This window comes from Daphnia carinata, chromosome 5 (assembly GCF_022539665.2).
Source record: "Daphnia carinata strain CSIRO-1 chromosome 5, CSIRO_AGI_Dcar_HiC_V3, whole genome shotgun sequence".
In the NCBI taxonomy this organism is placed as follows: domain Eukaryota; kingdom Metazoa; phylum Arthropoda; class Branchiopoda; order Diplostraca; family Daphniidae; genus Daphnia; species Daphnia carinata.
In genome coordinates this window covers 5965613-5982228 of record NC_081335.1, presented here as the reverse complement: position 1 = coordinate 5982228, position 16616 = coordinate 5965613, and the positions used below count along the sequence as shown (strand labels likewise).

General features: G+C 34.1%; 7 non-coding genes across 7 annotated transcripts; all 7 read left to right on the top strand.

Moving 5' to 3' along the window:
* Nucleotides 1–158: 158 nt before the first annotated feature.
* Nucleotides 159–322, top strand: LOC130703173 (U1 spliceosomal RNA). The gene has a single exon (XR_009004568.1). It is a non-coding gene; the product is annotated as a U1 spliceosomal RNA (small nuclear RNA).
* A 6087-nt stretch (nt 323–6409) lies between these two features.
* Nucleotides 6410–6494, top strand: Trnah-gug (transfer RNA histidin (anticodon GUG)). The gene is given in 2 exon segments: nt 6410–6446; nt 6460–6494. It is a non-coding gene; the product is annotated as a tRNA-His (tRNA).
* A 402-nt stretch (nt 6495–6896) lies between these two features.
* Nucleotides 6897–7038, top strand: LOC130703189 (U4 spliceosomal RNA). The gene has a single exon (XR_009004583.1). It is a non-coding gene; the product is annotated as a U4 spliceosomal RNA (small nuclear RNA).
* Nucleotides 7039–7516: 478 nt separating this feature from the next.
* LOC130703195 (U5 spliceosomal RNA) lies at nt 7517–7639 on the top strand. The gene has a single exon (XR_009004588.1). It is a non-coding gene; the product is annotated as a U5 spliceosomal RNA (small nuclear RNA).
* A 1125-nt stretch (nt 7640–8764) lies between these two features.
* Nucleotides 8765–8987, top strand: LOC130703184 (small nucleolar RNA U3). The gene has a single exon (XR_009004578.1). It is a non-coding gene; the product is annotated as a small nucleolar RNA U3 (small nucleolar RNA).
* A 653-nt stretch (nt 8988–9640) lies between these two features.
* Nucleotides 9641–9831, top strand: LOC130703180 (U2 spliceosomal RNA). The gene has a single exon (XR_009004574.1). It is a non-coding gene; the product is annotated as a U2 spliceosomal RNA (small nuclear RNA).
* A 639-nt stretch (nt 9832–10470) lies between these two features.
* LOC130703170 (U1 spliceosomal RNA) lies at nt 10471–10634 on the top strand. Its single transcript, XR_009004565.1, has one exon. It is a non-coding gene; the product is annotated as a U1 spliceosomal RNA (small nuclear RNA).
* Nucleotides 10635–16616: the final 5982 nt, after the last annotated feature.

The following is a 16616-nucleotide window of genomic DNA, read 5'->3' as shown; positions in this document are numbered from 1 at the left end:
GAGCTTTATGGAATCGACTATGCTCAGTGGGATCTTTCGATTCTTTGCGCCATTCTATACGCAATGGCTCTTTGTTAAGCTCTTTGGTTTAGTGTGCTTCGTCAGTATTGTTTGGGTACCAAAAAACTATGAGTTATCGTCAAGTATTCACTAAAATCATACTTACCTGGCTCAGAGGCAACCATGATCACCAAGGTGGTTCCTCCAGGGCGAGGCCCTTCCATTGCACTAAGGATGGGCTGACCCTTGCGATTAATCCAAATGCGATTAACTCGGGAGTACAATTTTTGGTAGTGGGGGGCTGCGTTCGCGCTGTCCCCTGAGAAGCAGAACCTATAATATCAAGTGTACCATACATCACGGGATCCTGTTCATTAGGCAGATTTGTCAGTTAAGGTATGTCATTTGATTTAATAATGTTTTATTTCTTTAAGTATAGAAATCGTCAAGGAAAATTCTAACATTTAGTTGATCATGCACAATTACTAAGTGTTTTTATATGTAGTAAACGAGGCCCAAGCGCTAAGCTAGAGGATTTTTAAGGTGACTGCAACTACACAATTTGCAACGAAACAGACGTTGTTACCTTTACGGTCGAAAGTGTCAACGGCCATACCACGTAGAACTCACCCGGTCTCGTCAGCTCCCGGACGTGTTTTTTGACAGCTCCCAAAAATATCACAAACTTGAAAAATTTTCCAGCTAGTTTTCTCATTTCATAGTTTCTATCTATTTATCTAATTCTATTTTTCATATTTCAGTTAGTTTTTGTTTGAATAATATTATTTTCACTTCAAAAGTGAAAATAGTATTATACTTAGTTAGAATAAATTCTTCTCTTCTTCATTTGTTAGTCAATTTTCTCAGTTTTTGCATAATTTTTTTTCAATTAGTTTTCTTTCATATCTTTGCATTCTGTTTTCTCTTTTTCTCAGTTATTATTCTTTACTCTGTTTCAATCTTGCAATCTTCTGTACTGAACCTATTTATATCAATCTTCACCTCATCTTCACTCATTCCTACTAGTCTTCAACATATTTCATATTTATATTTCCTTCTAAGTGCACACACAAAAAAAACATTAAAAACAAAAAAAAATATATATTCATCTTCACCTTAGCACATAATAGTAGCACCCTATTTGTAGAATGGAAATAAAGAGAGAAAGAACAATTTTCTTCAGTTTCAAAGAAGTCGAATACGTCCCTTTAGAAATTGAAATACATCGTTGGTTTATGGGTTTGGGAATAGTTGATGATCAACTGACGGTAATCGACTTACATTACCATACCAAGCAAGTAGTAGCCAAATTTAAAACCCAAGATCTTTTTGATAATTTTTTACAAAAACATGCAAAAGGAATATTATATGAAAAAAATGGGAAAATATATCAAATCCCTGTAATTGTTGCTGGGAGTCCGTGGAAAAAAATTCAGGTTAAGTATGTCCCGGACGAAATGGACTTCAAATATATTTATACAGCATTCGAGCAATATGGGCAAATTAAGGGGATTGAGTGGGAAAAGCCAAACTTAGATCTATTGAAAACCAAAAGGGAAAAGTTAACTGTGGAAATGATGATCCATAAAAACATACCTTCATTTATTACAATTATGGGAATAAGATTTTCAGTTACTTATACAGGACAGATTAAAACATGTGCCAGATGTGACTCTGATCAACATGAAGCTCGAAACTGTGATGGAGGCAAAAGGACCTACAGCCAAGCTTTAGGAAGTAGTCCTGCAGTCACATTAGCCATTAGAACGCTGAAAGAAATAGTCAAGGATGCCGAAAGTGTAAAAAATACCGGAAAACATGAGCACAGTGATGTTGGAGAAGACAGTGGAAGTGATTCAACAGATTCTGGAGATGAAGCTGAATGGAAACAGCAGAAAAAGCGAGGGCGTAAAGGATCGAAGGAAGAAGCAAATGGAAAATATTTTGGGAAAGTAAAGGAATCAGAAAGAAACGAAATAAAAGGGCAAACGAAATTGATAAGTACAGGGAATCGAAGACAACTCAAAAAATTAAAACCAAATTTAAATACATGTCGCCAAAGGTTCACTAAAAGAAATGAGATTCCATGCGAAAATAAGGAAGACGGAGAAAATAGGAAAAATGGAACCAGCGGATTTCCTTGGGAAGATAATGTAACTCAAATCATAGGCCCCGGAAAAAATAATGAAGAAAGTAATAGTATTGAAATACAAGACACCGATGACGACTTATGCTCCATGATGCAAAAACCATGTATGGAAATTATAGAGGAGATGGAGAGTAGTAGAAAGGAATACAATTTTTGTCAGTCTACTCATGAAGAACAAGAACTTAAAATAAACGAATCAGAAGCGACAAAAGAAAGTGAGGCGATATCAGATAAAACACAATTTGCAGGACTACTTACAGGGGGAATAGAGGAATTTCAAAATTGTACCAAAAACCAGTTAGACACAAACAAAGAAAATGCAATGGAAGAAGAAGAGCCAGAATTCTTAGAGCCAAACCTTACCCCTTTTTTATAGTAAAAAACCCTGTTTTTTTTTTTTTATTAAACATATGGTTAGAATAATTACATTAAATATCAACGGTCTTAAATCAAAGAATAAAAAAGAATTTTTAAACCAATTTATAATAAAAAACAAGCCTGACATCTTAGCCTTACAAGAAACTAACATTGACGAAATCCCAGAACTTCATACAGATTTTATTGCGATAATCAACAATAATGTTGAAAACAAAAGATCAGGAACCATAATATTATACAGAAAACAGCTAGAATTAATTAACATAGAAAAGGCAGCAGATGGGAGAATTATAAGAGCACATTTTAAAAATTTAATTATTGTAAATATTTATGCTCCAACCCAAAACGAAACAGCAACAAACAGACATAAATTTTTTCTACTGACACTTCCCAAATTTCTGAAAGCTAGTGATGAACAACTTATTATTTTAGGAGATTTTAACAGTATAATTGATCCAAGAGATAGGGAAGGTGAAAAAAAGAAAATAAATAATCAACTGAAAAACCTTGTAGAAAGACTAAAACTAATAGATGCTTACAGATTCAAATACCCAATAACCAATGCTTTTACTTTTATAAGTCCTAATGGAAAATCTAGAATTGATAGAATATATGTGCAATGTAAAAATAAAGACAATATCCAAGAATGCAAACATTTAAATTTTACATTTAGTGACCATCAAGCAGTAATGCTTGATCTAGATGGGAGAATAGAGGAACAGAGGAAGAAGAAACTGCTATGGAAATTGAATACCAGTATACTGTATGACCCAGAATTCCAAAAAGTTTTAGAAAATTTTATTTTAAATGCAAAACAAAAGAAGCAAGAGTACAGGAGTATATTACAATGGTGGGAAAGAGAAATAAAAGACAACTTCAAAATTATATGCACACAGTATTCAAAAAATAAATGGAAAGAAAGGAACTCAAAGAAAAAAAATTCTATATATGAAATGTCTAGATCAAGTAAAGGCTGAGATAGACCAAGGACAAAATAACTTCGAAGATTATTACTTTTTAAAAAATGTTTTAAAAAATATGTACATAAAAGAAGAACAAGGGAAGAAGATTAGGGGAAAATTAAACTTTCTCATCGGTAACGAAACCATTAGTGTGGCCAATCTAATTAAGGAAAAAACAAATGGAGAAAGCAGAATAATTACTGAATTGGAAGAGAATGGATTTTTAACAAAAAACCCAGATGTACACCAAAAAATATTTTTATCTTACGAACGTTTATTTTCTCTTAATAACCACAACCCAGTGAAAAGGAAGAAAATCCTAAACAATTTAAATGTTCAAGTAAGCCAGGACATGAATGTTGAACTAGTAAAAAAAATCACGGAGGATGAAGTCTGGAATGCCATTGAAACCATGCCACAAAATAAATCACCAGGAATAGATGGGTTACCTATCGAATTTTACAGAAAAATATGGCCTTGGTTAAAAGAAGAAATAACAATGTTGTTCAACCATGTATTAGATATCGAGGAACTTAGCGAAACCCAGACAACAGGAATTATTACTTTACTGCACAAAGGAGGAAGCAGGAAAATTTTAAGTAATTGGAGACCTATTAGCCTTTTATGCTCCGACTACAAAATTTTAGCAAAAATTATAACATTAAGACTAAAAAAAATTTTACCTTACATAATATGTCAAGAACAAACAGGAGGATTAGCAAACAGGGACATTAGTCAAAATTTAGCAACATATCGAAATATTATAGAATGGTTTTCAACCCAGGATACTTACAAAGGCGGCAATATAAGAGAAAAAGGTATGGCAATAATTAGTCTAGACTTCGAAAAGGCATATGATATGGTAGATCGTACCTTTTTATATGACGTTTTATCAAAAATGGGGTTTAACCGAATTTTTATTAGAAATATACAAACCCTGTACGAAAAATCGTCAAGCAAGGTGTATGTAAATGGAGAAATGGGAAAAACATTAATTTAAAAAGAGGTGTAAGACAAGGCTGCCCATTAGCAATGTTTCTTTATATAATTTTTATCGAGCCATTTTTAATTTCCATCAAAACAAAAATTCAACCAACTCTAATCGCAAACTCTAAACACCTAATCAATGCCTTCGTAGATGACGTATCCGTTTTTATACAAAATAACGATGATTTCATGAATTTAGAACTTTGTATTGAAGATTTCGAGCAAGCAACCAACTCAAAAATAAGTAAAAATAAATCTAATTTAATAAAACTAGGGAGTTGGAATAAGGAACAAAATTTGCCTTTAACGTGGATAGTAGAAAAAGATTCAATAAAAATGCTCGGAATTGAATGGTATCAAGACATTGAATCCACCACTCACAAAAACTGTGCTAATTTGCTGGCAAAAATTAAGCAGAGCCTCCATGGTACTTTCAACAGGGTACTGACGCTCCAGCAAAAAGTTGCATTCTTTAATAATTTTATATGCCCAAAATTTTATCATTTTGCAAAGATTTTACCAATACCCAAATTTTACACAGAAAAAATTCAGCAGCTTGGACAAACATTCATTTGGCAACACAAATTTGAATCACTTGCAAAAAAAGAACTTTACCAAAATATAACAGAAGGCGGATTAAGCCTTCTGAACGTTAAAACAAAGTATGAATCCCTATTTTTAAAATCAATTTTAGGAGAATTAACAAAAGAACCAGTAAATGAAAACGGAAAATTGCTCAAATATTGGATAGGGCTCAAATTAAGAAATATATTCCCAGTAAAAATAGGACCAAATAGTGAAATTACTCCAGCTTTCTTAAGGGAAACCCCAAAATTAATAACCGAATTAAGTAAAATATTAACAATAAACCAGTGTACAACAACCAAAGAAATATATAGTGTTCTAATTTTAAAAGAATGCCAGCAACCAAAAATTATTTTGAAAAATCCAGGAACCAATTTTAAACCAGCTTTTAAGGCGTTAAAACAAAAATTTTTATCGCCTCAGCAAAGAGAACACCTTTTTTTACAAATACATAATGCTCTTCCAACAAAAGATAGACTTATAAAATGCAAACAATTAGTTTCAGCAAAGTGTGATCAATGTGAAGAAGAAGAAAATTTACTCCATTTATTTCAATGTAAGACTACTAGGCCAGCAGTCAAATTAATACAAAGGCGCATAAATAATATTTATGAGAAAAAATTTTATCCAAATATTAAGCAACTTTTCCTTCTAGATTTTCCTAATACACAGCGACAAAAGAGAAATTATGCAACGTTTTTAGCAGCAAATCTAAGCCTTGTAGTCTGGAAAAAAAGAAGGAAAGCAAATTTTATGAATATTTTTGTAACTTCCCTAGCAAACGAGGAAAAAATAATAAAAGAATGCGAGGACTACAAAAAATGGTTTTAAATTAAGTCACAGCAATAATATAAAAAAAAAAAAAAAAAAAAGTTAAGCTACGTCGGGTCCCGTTAAAAAAAAAAAAAGTTAAGCTACGTAAAAAAAAAAAAAAGTTAAGCTACGTCGGGTCCCGTTAGTACTTGGATGGGTGACCGCTTGGGAATACGGGAAGCTGTTGGCATTGCTTTTTCTTTCATTAAGTAATTTTTTTGTTTCCACCAATACAATTTGTTGATGAACCATAAACTTGATCGTGTGGAGCATTTTACAGATGCCAAATAATTTGAATTTGGCCGTGATCGTCTAGTGGTTAGGACCCTACGTTGTGGAAAAAAAAAAAAAAAAAGTTAAGCTACGTCGGGTCCCGTTAGTACTTGGATGGGTGACCGCTTGGGAATACGGGAAGCTGTTGGCATTGCTTTTTCTTTCATTAAGTAATTTTTTTGTTTCCACCAATACAATTTGTTGATGAACCATAAACTTGATCGTGTGGAGCATTTTACAGATGCCAAATAATTTGAATTTTGCCGTGATCGTCTAGTGGTTAGGACCCTACGTTGTGGGGAAACGATAATTCCGTAGTAACCCAGGTTCGAATCCTGGTCACGGCATTCTGAAGTTTGAAGGTAAAACACTATTTCATAGTAATTGGAAATGTTTCGATCGGTATTAATGTGAATTTTATCGATTTTATTGTCAAGTTAACGGGGACGGGTTCAGTGGAATTGTACTCCAAATTGAATCAATTCCTGCACGTTCATTTGATTTGGCGAAATGCACCGTAATATGCACACTTTAAATGAATTTTACCAGTCCATGGCGTGGTGTGGTCATAGGTGGAATATTTGTAAAGTGAACTATTATCTTTGTAGGTATGTGAATGTAAAAATGAGGGCAGCGAACTGTTAGATTTCAATGAAAAGCAGCACCTCTCTTGGTTTTCTTGATATCAACGTCCGTGCAGAATTGGCGAGAGAAAGGTTCAAGTAGTAGAGCCCTCTCATGTACAATTTAGCTTTGCGCAGTGGCAATATCATAATCAATGAGGGTTTACCGAGATGTGATTATTGCTAGTTGAAAACTTTAACCAATACCCCGCCACGAAGGAGTGAAATAATCTTCGTCGTCGGCAATTTTTGTTAGCTCCATCAGGAGCAGATTCCCTTAATGAACGTTAACATAGTTTTCCGTTAGTGATGGGCATTGTCTGCTAGGTTCTAGCATTTAGCAAGCGATTAGTTACTCGTTCCCATGGATATCGAAGGCCGAAAAACTTGTAGAATTACTGAACGAATCGCACTTTGTTCAACTAAGCGAAAGAGTTCAATACAAAGGTTTAAGAACTAGCAGAAGACTTGTCCTTCGTTTTCTTACCCAATTCAGCTTACCGATTTCGTTTGCCCTAGACTTCGTTTATGTTTCATCTAACCAGAATTAATTTAGTGCACAATCTAACGAAAAAATGATGTTTACATGAGCTTTACACAGCATCGTCTGTTTTACTCACTGTCTCAAATCTAACAGAAACCAGCAGTTGCTTTATGGTTGAATTTTTTTGGGTTTACCATTGTTACTTTACCAAAGTGGTTTGAAGTTGTGAAATGAATAAATACCAACTACTTTCAGTTGATATTCACTCTGGTTTCTAATCAATACCCGGATAAATCTTTCGCCTTTTACTAAAGATTTCCGTGGTTAGGAGCACTGATGAGTCTATATGACTTATTTTTCGATCGCCTGGTCTTTAGACTGGGCACCCCAATAAAACACAAATAAGTTCTTGTACGTAACCTAGGGAGTAGCTTGGGTGCAAATTTCGGATGAAAATCGATAAAAGAATATTGAGGTGTCTAATTGCAAACGCGGCCGAGGGCGCGAAGCGCCCGATGGCCGCAAATTCACGTAAATGTAAAGTGAAGCACGGTACTATCCACAATAGCAATTGAAAACGCGGCCGAGGGCGCGAAGCGCCCGATGGCCGCAAATTCAAACATTCTACCATTTCAAATCGAACTCACATTCACACAATTCGCTGTTCCATCCGAAGAAGTGAATTGAAAGCGAAAAACTTCAAAAAAAAAAAAAAAAAAAAAAAAAAAGAAAACTTCAAACGCCATTCAATATCTAGGATTCAGATTATTATTCCGCATGAGCTTTGCACATATATAACACTTTTCAAAAGTGCGGGGGGTCACTGCCGTTGTAGTATTTCACATCTGAAGTTCAAAGAAACACATAGAAATAACAATTTTCCTAATCGAAAAAAAAAAGGAAGGAAAATGAAAGAGGTTTGACTGTTTCGCCGAGGCTAATCCATGTCGCACATTCACGGGCGCGATCCTACTACTGCCCGACACGGGAACTTTTGGCTGCTAAGTTTCCCTCCTGGCCCGTTTCGCTCCTCCTTAGCTAACCTGCACCCATCAAACTCCTCCGATGGGTCCATGTTGATGACGAGCTTAGTGCGGACGCTCGATCAACATGCACGATCACGAAGTAGTGCTCCTCGTCTCAAGTCATCCACACTATCAAGCCTCCCAGAAGCAGGATTACAGATGCGTGCCACACATCCAGCTGGAGTATGTGTGTTCAGCTATCGAATGTATTTCTGCAAATGAGCACGATGAAAGTAACTGGATGCCCTTCAAGAGACTACTACGTTTAATTTCCGTAGTGGTATAAATATCGTCGTTGTTTTGCCATCGGGTTGATAGTGGTAAATGAACAAAACGCAAAGTGTCGCTGTGTAGCGCTTTTTGACAAGATTCACTTCTAGAATGAACTCGTTAACTAGCAAAACCACGGCAACTTTCGTATAGATACGTTAATGCTGTTTCATTTTGCATAATCTATTTATTCTTTAGCAACTGAATTCAACATTAAGATCATACTTCACAGGATCATTTCTGTAGTATATCTTGACTTGTTTCCCACCAGAAACAATCCTCCATTCAACCCGCGATGACGAGTAATGACGCTGGCTTCTGAGAGTGAAACAGGTTTCGGGTGTAACTACTTCTGTGGTTCCTGCTCGTAGCTATTGAGGACCGTTTCCGATGTTCCCTTGTGGTACACTGGAAGGAAACTAGCGTTTTCAGAGCGGTTTAAACAACCCAAAAAGAAATGAATTTACTGGCATACGTAAACCCGTCGAACTCCATTACATCATAATCGATGTCGAAATTGCTAATGCACCCATGTTTAGATTTCAGTAATGAAACCTTGGGCACTTTTAATGAGAATTTTACACATTCGGGGGCATAGTATTTAGATGGGTGTCGTCCATTATTGGGTTCATGTAACATTGTTTAATGCTGTTAGGTTTTCTGTCTGTGTAACCTTAATTTAGTTGTAAATATTGCCGCGTTTCGTCTACCGTGGATTTGAGCTACGTACAAAACGTTTTACCAAGTTTCTAACTAACACCTTCCTCTGTCTGTTTAATAGGCAGTTTAAAGTCTGCAGTACTCTCTACTAGGTGGAGTTCATCGACTTAAATTCAGGGTGCTTTGCATTCAACAGCTTCCCAAATAACTTAATATTTGAACGACTCATCCTAATATAGCATTCCTATCAAAATAGAAGATAAAAACTTATGAGTTGTATTGGCTTTTAGCAGTGCCAGGTGGTGCTCTAGCAACAACCTGTTTTATTGATGAATTTCATTGTTTTTGGATAGGGGTTTGCTTTTTTTGTACATCAGTCAGATTTTCGAGAACAGCATAGCATATAATACCCAGTAATTATCACCACAGTTATCGCTTCTCGGCCTTTTGGCTAAGATCAAAGTGTAGTATCTGTTCTTATCAGCTTAATATCTGATACGGGTTCAAATGGACCCCAGAATATTAAACTGATTTTTGAAAATCGGTGGGAACGCTGTGCTTGCATAGCCCCCGCCACGAGTTGACCTGGTATTGCAGTACTTCCAGGATCGGCTTCTCCTTTAAAAGGGATATCTCTATGAATGAAATAAATGTATATCTGCTCATCTTTATCACGCATCATCTTGTTGGAACTAATGATGTAACACCAATGTCTGTATATTTACATCTCATACATATTTGTCATCCCCAGTATGTCAATATTGCATCTGCAATCATGTGGCTGCTGTAGTGTTATGGTGTACCTCTTTTAGTAAGTGTCAAACATGGTTAACTAATTGCAGCCCAACGAGTTATGTTCATCTAAAAAGGACAAACTGCCTTTCAGTTCTAACTGTTAAAGTTGTCTCGATTTGAATTGATTGTTCGGTAATCTGTCATGAAACATTTGTCTTACTGAATCTGTCGTTTACATCAGTTGAGCGTCTAACGAGGGTTAAACAGTGCCGTTCGCCGTCTGCTGTTGGGCGCAGAAATTTTTCGTCAAATGGAAGCATTTTTCTTCTCACCTAAGAATGGCTGTAGATTTCCTATTATTTCAACAAGAGCTTTATGGAATCGACTATGCTCAGTGGGATCTTTCGATTCTTTGCGCCATTCTATACGCAATGGCTCTTTGTTAAGCTCTTTGGTTTAGTGTGCTTCGTCAGTATTGTTTGGGTACCAAAAAACTATGAGTTATCGTCAAGTATTCACTAAACTCATACTTACCTGGCTCAGAGGCAACCATGATCACGAAGGTGGTTCCTCCAGGGCGAGGCCCTTCCATTGCACTACGGATGGGCTGACCCTTGCGATTAATCCAAATGCGATTAACTCGGGAGTACAATTTTTGGTAGTGGGGGACTGCGTTCGCGCTGTCCCCTGAGAAGCAGAACCTATAATATCAAGTGTACCATACATCACGGGATCCTGTTCATTAGGCAGATTTGTCAGTTAAGGTATGTCATTTGATTTAATAATGTTTTATTTCTTTAAGTATAGAAATCGTCAAGGAAAATTCTAACATTTAGTTGATCATGCACAATTACTAAGTGTTTTTATATGTAGTAAACGAGGCCCAAGCGCTAAGCTAGAGGATTTTTAAGGTGACTGCAACTACACAATTTGCAACGAAACAGACGTTGTTACCTTTACGGTCGAAAGTGTCAACGGCCATACCACGTAGAACTCACCCGGTCTCGTCAGCTCCCGGACGTGTTTTTTGACAGCTCCCAAAAATATCACAAACTTGAAAAATTTTCCAGCTAGTTTTCTCATTTCATAGTTTCTATCTATTTATCTAATTCTATTTTTCATATTTCAGTTAGTTTTTGTTTGAATAATATTATTTTCACTTCAAAAGTGAAAATAGTATTATACTTAGTTAGAATAAATTCTTCTCTTCTTCATTTGTTAGTCAATTTTCTCAGTTTTTGCATAATTTTTTTTCAATTAGTTTTCTTTCATATCTTTGCATTCTGTTTTCTCTTTTTCTCAGTTATTATTCTTTACTCTGTTTCAATCTTGCAATCTTCTGTACTGAACCTATTTATATCAATCTTCACCTCATCTTCACTCATTCCTACTAGTCTTCAACATATTTCATATTTATATTTCCTTCTAAGTGCACACACAAAAAAAACATTAAAAACAAAAAAAAATATATATTCATCTTCACCTTAGCACATAATAGTAGCACCCTATTTGTAGAATGGAAATAAAGAGAGAAAGAACAATTTTCTTCAGTTTCAAAGAAGTCGAATACGTCCCTTTAGAAATTGAAATACATCGTTGGTTTATGGGTTTGGGAATAGTTGATGATCAACTGACGGTAATCGACTTACATTACCATACCAAGCAAGTAGTAGCCAAATTTAAAACCCAAGATCTTTTTGATAATTTTTTACAAAAACATGCAAAAGGAATATTATATGAAAAAAATGGGAAAATATATCAAATCCCTGTAATTGTTGCTGGGAGTCCGTGGAAAAAAATTCAGGTTAAGTATGTCCCGGACGAAATGGACTTCAAATATATTTATACAGCATTCGAGCAATATGGGCAAATTAAGGGGATTGAGTGGGAAAAGCCAAACTTAGATCTATTGAAAACCAAAAGGGAAAAGTTAACTGTGGAAATGATGATCCATAAAAACATACCTTCATTTATTACAATTATGGGAATAAGATTTTCAGTTACTTATACAGGACAGATTAAAACATGTGCCAGATGTGACTCTGATCAACATGAAGCTCGAAACTGTGATGGAGGCAAAAGGACCTACAGCCAAGCTTTAGGAAGTAGTCCTGCAGTCACATTAGCCATTAGAACGCTGAAAGAAATAGTCAAGGATGCCGAAAGTGTAAAAAATACCGGAAAACATGAGCACAGTGATGTTGGAGAAGACAGTGGAAGTGATTCAACAGATTCTGGAGATGAAGCTGAATGGAAACAGCAGAAAAAGCGAGGGCGTAAAGGATCGAAGGAAGAAGCAAATGGAAAATATTTTGGGAAAGTAAAGGAATCAGAAAGAAACGAAATAAAAGGGCAAACGAAATTGATAAGTACAGGGAATCGAAGACAACTCAAAAAATTAAAACCAAATTTAAATACATGTCGCCAAAGGTTCACTAAAAGAAATGAGATTCCATGCGAAAATAAGGAAGACGGAGAAAATAGGAAAAATGGAACCAGCGGATTTCCTTGGGAAGATAATGTAACTCAAATCATAGGCCCCGGAAAAAATAATGAAGAAAGTAATAGTATTGAAATACAAGACACCGATGACGACTTATGCTCCATGATGCAAAAACCATGTATGGAAATTATAGAGGAGATGGAGAGTAGTAGAAAGGAATACAATTTTTGTCAGTCTACTCATGAAGAACAAGAACTTAAAATAAACGAATCAGAAGCGACAAAAGAAAGTGAGGCGATATCAGATAAAACACAATTTGCAGGACTACTTACAGGGGGAATAGAGGAATTTCAAAATTGTACCAAAAACCAGTTAGACACAAACAAAGAAAATGCAATGGAAGAAGAAGAGCCAGAATTCTTAGAGCCAAACCTTACCCCTTTTTTATAGTAAAAAACCCTGTTTTTTTTTTTTTTTTTTTTTTTTTTTTTTTTTTTTTTTTTTTTTTTTTTTTTTTTTTTTTTTTTTTTTTATTAAACATATGGTTAGAATAATTACATTAAATATCAACGGTCTTAAATCAAAGAATAAAAAAGAATTTTTAAACCAATTTATAATAAAAAACAAGCCTGACATCTTAGCCTTACAAGAAACTAACATTGACGAAATCCCAGAACTTCATACAGATTTTATTGCGATAATCAACAATAATGTTGAAAACAAAAGATCAGGAACCATAATATTATACAGAAAACAGCTAGAATTAATTAACATAGAAAAGGCAGCAGATGGGAGAATTATAAGAGCACATTTTAAAAATTTAATTATTGTAAATATTTATGCTCCAACCCAAAACGAAACAGCAACAAACAGACATAAATTTTTTCTACTGACACTTCCCAAATTTCTGAAAGCTAGTGATGAACAACTTATTATTTTAGGAGATTTTAACAGTATAATTGATCCAAGAGATAGGGAAGGTGAAAAAAAGAAAATAAATAATCAACTGAAAAACCTTGTAGAAAGACTAAAACTAATAGATGCTTACAGATTCAAATACCCAATAACCAATGCTTTTACTTTTATAAGTCCTAATGGAAAATCTAGAATTGATAGAATATATGTGCAATGTAAAAATAAAGACAATATCCAAGAATGCAAACATTTAAATTTTACATTTAGTGACCATCAAGCAGTAATGCTTGATCTAGATGGGAGAATAGAGGAACAGAGGAAGAAGAAACTGCTATGGAAATTGAATACCAGTATACTGTATGACCCAGAATTCCAAAAAGTTTTAGAAAATTTTATTTTAAATGCAAAACAAAAGAAGCAAGAGTACAGGAGTATATTACAATGGTGGGAAAGAGAAATAAAAGACAACTTCAAAATTATATGCACACAGTATTCAAAAAATAAATGGAAAGAAAGGAACTCAAAGAAAAATTTCTATATGAAATGTCTAGATCAAGTAAAGGCTGAGATAGACCAAGGACAAAATAACTTCGAAGATTATTACTTTTTAAAAAATGTTTTAAAAAATATGTACATAAAAGAAGAACAAGGGAAGAAGATTAGGGGAAAATTAAACTTTCTCATCGGTAACGAAACCATTAGTGTGGCCAATCTAATTAAGGAAAAAACAAATGGAGAGCAGAATAATTACTGAATTGGAAGAGAATGGATTTTTAACAAAAAACCCAGATGTACACCAAAAAATATTTTTATCTTACGAACGTTTATTTTCTCTTAATAACCACAACCCAGTGAAAAGGAAGAAAATCCTAAACAATTTAAATGTTCAAGTAAGCCAGGACATGAATGTTGAACTAGTAAAAAAAATCACGGAGGATGAAGTCTGGAATGCCATTGAAACCATGCCACAAAATAAATCACCAGGAATAGATGGGTTACCTATCGAATTTTACAGAAAAATATGGCCTTGGTTAAAAGAAGAAATAACAATGTTGTTCAACCATGTATTAGATATCGAGGAACTTAGCGAAACCCAGACAACAGGAATTATTACTTTACTGCACAAAGGAGGAAGCAGGAAAATTTTAAGTAATTGGAGACCTATTAGCCTTTTATGCTCCGACTACAAAATTTTAGCAAAAATTATAACATTAAGACTAAAAAAAAATTTTACCTTACATAATATGTCAAGAACAAACAGGAGGATTAGCAAACAGGGACATTAGTCAAAATTTAGCAACATATCGAAATATTATAGAATGGTTTTCAACCCAGGATACTTACAAAGGCGGCAATATAAGAGAAAAAGGTATGGCAATAATTAGTCTAGACTTCGAAAAGGCATATGATATGGTAGATCGTACCTTTTTATATGACGTTTTATCAAAAATGGGGTTTAACCGAATTTTTATTAGAAATATACAAACCCTGTACGAAAAATCGTCAAGCAAGGTGTATGTAAATGGAGAAATGGGAAAAAACATTAATTTAAAAAGAGGTGTAAGACAAGGCTGCCCATTAGCAATGTTTCTTTATATAATTTTTATCGAGCCATTTTTAATTTCCATCAAAACAAAAATTCAACCAACTCTAATCGCAAACTCTAAACACCTAATCAATGCCTTCGTAGATGACGTATCCGTTTTTATACAAAATAACGATGATTTCATGAATTTAGAACTTTGTATTGAAGATTTCGAGCAAGCAACCAACTCAAAAATAAGTAAAAATAAATCTAATTTAATAAAACTAGGGAGTTGGAATAAGGAACAAAATTTGCCTTTAACGTGGATAGTAGAAAAAGATTCAATAAAAATGCTCGGAATTGAATGGTATCAAGACATTGAATCCACCACTCACAAAAACTGTGCTAATTTGCTGGCAAAAATTAAGCAGAGCCTCCATGGTACTTTCAACAGGGTACTGACGCTCCAGCAAAAAGTTGCATTCTTTAATAATTTTATATGCCCAAAATTTTATCATTTTGCAAAGATTTTACCAATACCCAAATTTTACACAGAAAAAATTCAGCAGCTTGGACAAACATTCATTTGGCAACACAAATTTGAATCACTTGCAAAAAAAGAACTTTACCAAAATATAACAGAAGGCGGATTAAGCCTTCTGAACGTTAAAACAAAGTATGAATCCCTATTTTTAAAATCAATTTTAGGAGAATTAACAAAAGAACCAGTAAATGAAAACGGAAAATTGCTCAAATATTGGATAGGGCTCAAATTAAGAAATATATTCCCAGTAAAAATAGGACCAAATAGTGAAATTACTCCAGCTTTCTTAAGGGAAACCCCAAAATTAATAACCGAATTAAGTAAAATATTAACAATAAACCAGTGTACAACAACCAAAGAAATATATAGTGTTCTAATTTTAAAAGAATGCCAGCAACCAAAAATTATTTTGAAAAATCCAGGAACCAATTTTAAACCAGCTTTTAAGGCGTTAAAACAAAAATTTTTATCGCCTCAGCAAAGAGAACACCTTTTTTTACAAATACATAATGCTCTTCCAACAAAAGATAGACTTATAAAATGCAAACAATTAGTTTCAGCAAAGTGTGATCAATGTGAAGAAGAAGAAAATTTACTCCATTTATTTCAATGTAAGACTACTAGGCCAGCAGTCAAATTAATACAAAGGCGCATAAATAATATTTATGAGAAAAAATTTTATCCAAATATTAAGCAACTTTTCCTTCTAGATTTTCCTAATACACAGCGACAAAAGAGAAATTATGCAACGTTTTTAGCAGCAAATCTAAGCCTTGTAGTCTGGAAAAAAAGAAGGAAAGCAAATTTTATGAATATTTTTGTAACTTCCCTAGCAAACGAGGAAAAAATAATAAAAGAATGCGAGGACTACAAAAAATGGTTTTAAATTAAGTCACAGCAATAATATAAAAAAAAAAAAAAAAAGTTAAGCTACGTCGGGTCCCGTTAAAAAAAAAAGTTAAGCTACGTAAAAAAAAAAAAGTTAAGCTACGTCGGGTCCCGTTAGTACTTGGATGGGTGACCGCTTGGGAATACGGGATGCTGTTGGCATTGCTTTTTCTTTCATTAAGTAATTTTTTTGTTTCCACCAATACAATTTGTTGATGAACCATAAACTTGATCGTGTGGAGCATTTTACAGATGCCAAATAATTTGAATTCCGTGATCGTCTAGTGGTTAAAAAAAAAAAAAAAAAAAAAAAAAAAAAAAAAAAAAAAAAAAAAAAAAAAAAAAAAAAAAAAAAAA